A 4,815-nucleotide genomic window follows, 5' to 3' on the forward strand; every position below is an offset into this window, starting at 1 on the left:
ATTTTAATATAGCCACCTAGGGGGCTTCCCAGTGGCTCCAAAGTAAAGACTCCACCTGCCAATGCATCAGACAAAAAAGACTCAGTTTCCATCCCTGGGTCGGGAGATCCCCTGGAGGAGGAAATGGTAACCCACTCCAGTATTCTTTCCTGGGAAATCCCATGAACAGAAGAGCCTGGTGGGCTACAGTTCATGGGGTCACCAAAAGTAGGACACAACCTAGCAACTGAGTGTGCACATAGGCAAGTGTGTGTGTATCCATTCTGTCCACTGAGAGAGATTAGGAGTATGACATACCAGTACCAGTGAGTACCCCAAGTGCCCAGATCTTGGTTTCTATATATCATTCAAGAACCAAGACTTTAAAGGAAAGCTTGACTCCAGGGTGAAAAATATAAGATAAACCTGCAATATTGTTTAGTTAGGGAGTGTGGGATAGACATGTATACACTGCTGTATCTAAAAATGGATAGCCAACAAGGACCTACTGTATAGCACATAGAACTCTGCTCAATGTTGTGTGACAGCCTGGATGGGAGGTGGTTTGGGGGAGAAAGGATATACATACACGTGTAGTTGAGTCCCTTCGCTGTTCACCTGAAATTATCACAACATTGTTTGCTAATTGGCCATACCGTAATACAAAGTAAAAAGTTCAAAACAAAACTACAATATCTTTTTACTCCAGAAAGTAAGGAAGGTCTCAAAGAATAATGCTGCTGCTGCTAAGTCGCTTCAGTAGTGTCCGATTCTGTGCGACCCCATAGACGGCAGCCCACCAGGCTCCCCCGTCCCTGGGATTCTCCAGGCAAGAACACTGGAGTGGGTTGCCATTTCCTTCTCCAATGCATGAAAGTGAAAAGTGAAAGTGAAGTCACTCAGTTGTATCCAACTCCTAGCAACCCCGTGGACTGCAGCCCACCAGGTCCATGGGATTTTCCAGGCAAGAGTACTGGAGTGGGTTGCCATTGCCTTCTCCCAAAGAATAATGAAGACACACCAAAAAGACACAGAAATATCTATAAATAATCCAGAGTAATCACTTTAAATGGGAAAATCTTGAATCATTCTGTTTAAAATCATGAATGGAATAGGATCCCACAATACTAGTTCTATTGACATTGTGAAGGTCTGAGCCAGTACCAGAAGATGATAAAGAAAAATTGGAGTTCTAAGAATTGGAAGAAAAATAAATCTATAATTGATTTCATATTATTCAACATATAATTTTTAACTGAAAAAATATTTAGACAGAATTATTAGAATTAATAGAGTATAACAAGTAGTCTAATTATAGAAATATTTTTATGGTGAAAAAAATTTATATTTAGAATTAGCCAGCTGGACTCAGTTTTGATGATCCAAATTTGCTGGCAATATTCAAAGCATTATAGTCAGGAGTAAGTATTAGAACATATGCCTTCTCTCCCCATAAGGCCTAACAGGGGTGTCAACCTTGGCCACATCAATGTCAATGTTTTGGGCTGTATGGAAGGTGGGCAACATGCAGATCATTTTTGTTGTGTTGTGGATGGATGGAAAGCATTGCCTGTTGACTTTCAAAGTCTATGGTTAAGCTTTGGAAGGAGAAGGGGCTTCCTTAACTTTTAGTGCCATCTTCATGAGATTAATATTATTTATGTTCCATTTCTATACATCAGCAATAAACAATTTTTAAATGTAATTTAAAAAATCTACTTACAGCAGTTCAGAGAATACCAAGATAGGAAAACTAAAAATGTGTCAGAACTACAGAAGAAAATATAAAATTTTATTAAGAAGACCTAAGTAAAAAGCAGAAATATGTACCACGTCCATGGGTAGAAAGAAATATTGCAGAGGTATCCATTCTCTCCAAATCTATCTACAGATTCAGTTCAAGATCTCAACAGGGTTTTACATGAAAGTTGAGGATTCTAAAATGTATATGGAAGAGAAAAGGACCACGGATGGCTAGAATCATCCAAACCAGAGCAGGGCAGAGGACTTGCCCCACAAACTATCAGTAGTATTATGAAATTATAGTGATTAAGACAGTCCTATTGGTACAATTTAGATAAATTAACAAGTAGAGTGAAATGGGGTGGGATGGAATGGGATAGAATAGAATAGAAGGCTCAGAAACAAACCCACACACTTATGTAACATTGATAAATGACAGAAGTAACACATCACTTAGGAAGGAGTAACTATTCACTAAATAGAGCTGTAAAAAAAAAAAAAAAACTACAATCCATGTAGGAAAGGAAGAAACTGGATCTCTGCCTCACACTATATCCAAAAGTCAACTCCAATGTATTCAGGGCATATATAAAACAAAAAAACTTTTATTTTTATTATTTTTTGCTGAAGTATAGTTGATTTATAATACTGTATTAGTTTTAAGTGCACAGCATAGTGATTCAGGGTCTTTTGCAGATTATATTCCATTACAGGTTATTAAAAGATAATGAAAATAACTCCTTATAAAGTGAAGTGAAGTGAAGTGAAGTGAAAGTCGCTTAGTCATGCCCAACTCTTTGCAACCCCATGGACTAGCCCATGGAATTCCCCAGGCCAGAACACTGGAGTGGGTAGACTTTCCCTTTTCCAGGGGATCGTCCCATCCCAGGGATCAAACCAGGGCCTCCTGCATTGCAGGCAGATTCTTTACCAACTGAGCTACCAGGGAAGCCCATGCTATACAGTATATCCTTGTTGTTTATCTAGTTTATGTAAAGCAGTGTATAGTATCTGTTAATCCCAGATGCAATCTACTAATTTCAGAGAGGGAGGAGGAAGAGGAACAAATTAGGAGTACAGAATTAACAACATTAAGTGATTTTTTTAACTTGAGGTAGGGAATGATTTCTCACCAGGACATAAAAAGCATGAACTATGAGGGGAAAAAAAAAAGATTTGTCAATATGACTGTTTAAAGAAAGTATTGGTTATCAAAACATACCTTAAAGTATCTGAAATGAAGCAAATATTCTCAATACATGCAACTAACAAAGAATTAGCATTAAGAAAAGCTCCTATACAGCAATTAGTAAAACACAAACAATTTCAACAGTTAGCACATTTTTTTTAAAGGATAAGATAATAAATAGTCTTTGAGGGCTATCTGGCTCTGTCACAACTATTCAGTCATTAGTTTTCAAAAGCAACCACAGAAAACACATAACAATTGCTTTTTTTTGGTGTGGTGAAAAAATTTAAGATTTACTCTTCAGCAATTTTCAGGTTTATAAAACAGTATTGTTAACAGTCACCATTCTGTACATTAGATAAAGTAATAGAATCATGTTAACCAACCCTATTGTAATAATTTTTCAATATATATGTATCAAATAACCATATGCATACCTTAAGCTAAAACAATATTATATATCAATCATATCACAATAAAGCTAGAAAAAAATGTATTGCAAAGAACAGTATTCCAATAAAACTTCAGTTACAAAATGGAGGGCCAGTCCCATGGCCTTAATTTTCCCAATATTTCTAATAAATTAATGATTGGGACTGAAATATGAGTTTGTATCATCTTTGCTACATAGTACATGAATGCGTGCATGCTAAGTTGCTTCAGTCATGTCCAACTCTTTGTGACCCCATGGACTGTAGCCCACCAGGTTCCTCTGTCCATGGCATTCTCCAGGCAAGAATCCTGCAGGGGGTTGCCATGCCCTCCTCCAAGGGATCTTCCCAACCCAGGGATCAAAGCTGCCTCTCCAGCGTCTCCTGCATTGGCAGGTGGGATCTTCACCCCTAGCGACACTTGGAAAGCCCTTACTATATAACGAAAGTGAAAGTGAAGTCCGACTCTGCGAGCCCATGGGCTGTAGCCCACCAGACTCCTCCATCCATGGGATTCTTCAGGCAAGAGTACTGGAGTGGGTTGCCATTTCCTTCTCCAGGGGATCTTCCTGATCCAGGGATTGAACCTGGGTCTCCGGCATTGTAGGTAGACGCTTTACCATCTGAGCCACCAGGGAAGTCCTTACTATATAATAAAATACTTCAAAACTTGGTGACTTCAAGCAGTAAATATTATATATCATGATTTTGTGGATCTACTGGGCAGTTGTTCTAAGGCCAGCTTGGCAAATCTCTATTGTCAATTGGAGTTTGGCTGGGACTGGAGGTTTTAGGTCATATCCTAGATTGAATGTTTGTGTCCCCTCAAAATTCATATGCTAAAACCTAATCTTCAATGTGATGGTATTTGGGGGTGGGGTCTCTAGGATGACTATGTCTTGAGGGTGGACCCTCACGACTGGGATCAATGCCCTTCAAAAAGAAACATTTTCAGGGATAAAAACTCCCCTGAGTGTCTCCTTTCACATCTACACTTCATTTGACTTCACTTCTAACACCAAATGTGTGGGGGTTGCACACCAACTAATTCTGTGACACCAGCCTGGCGCCCTAAATTTGACTCAATTCTGATACCATCTACCTGGAGTAAACATCCTATGGCTAAAAGGCTCAGTGCCACAAAACTGTACCCTGCCCACCCCCAATCTCATTCAGATGCTAAGCTCAAATTCAGTTGTTAACCTGTACTTCCAACAGACTGGCTATAAATTAGAGGTTCCCACATTCCTTGCCACAAGTTTGACTGATTTGCCAGAGTGGCTCACAGAACTCAGAAAAACAGAATACTTACTAGGTTACTGGTTTATTGCAAAGACTATTAAGGATGTGAATGTAGAGCCAGATGAAGAGAGATACATAAGGCGAAGGCCAGAAGGGTACCAAGCACAGGTGTTTCTGTCCCCACAGGAGTGTGGAGTACACTGCCCTCTGGGCATGAAGGTACATTCTTGT

The sequence above is a fragment of the Bubalus bubalis genome, chromosome 9, assembly GCF_019923935.1.
Source record: "Bubalus bubalis isolate 160015118507 breed Murrah chromosome 9, NDDB_SH_1, whole genome shotgun sequence".
NCBI classification, from domain to species: domain Eukaryota; kingdom Metazoa; phylum Chordata; class Mammalia; order Artiodactyla; family Bovidae; genus Bubalus; species Bubalus bubalis.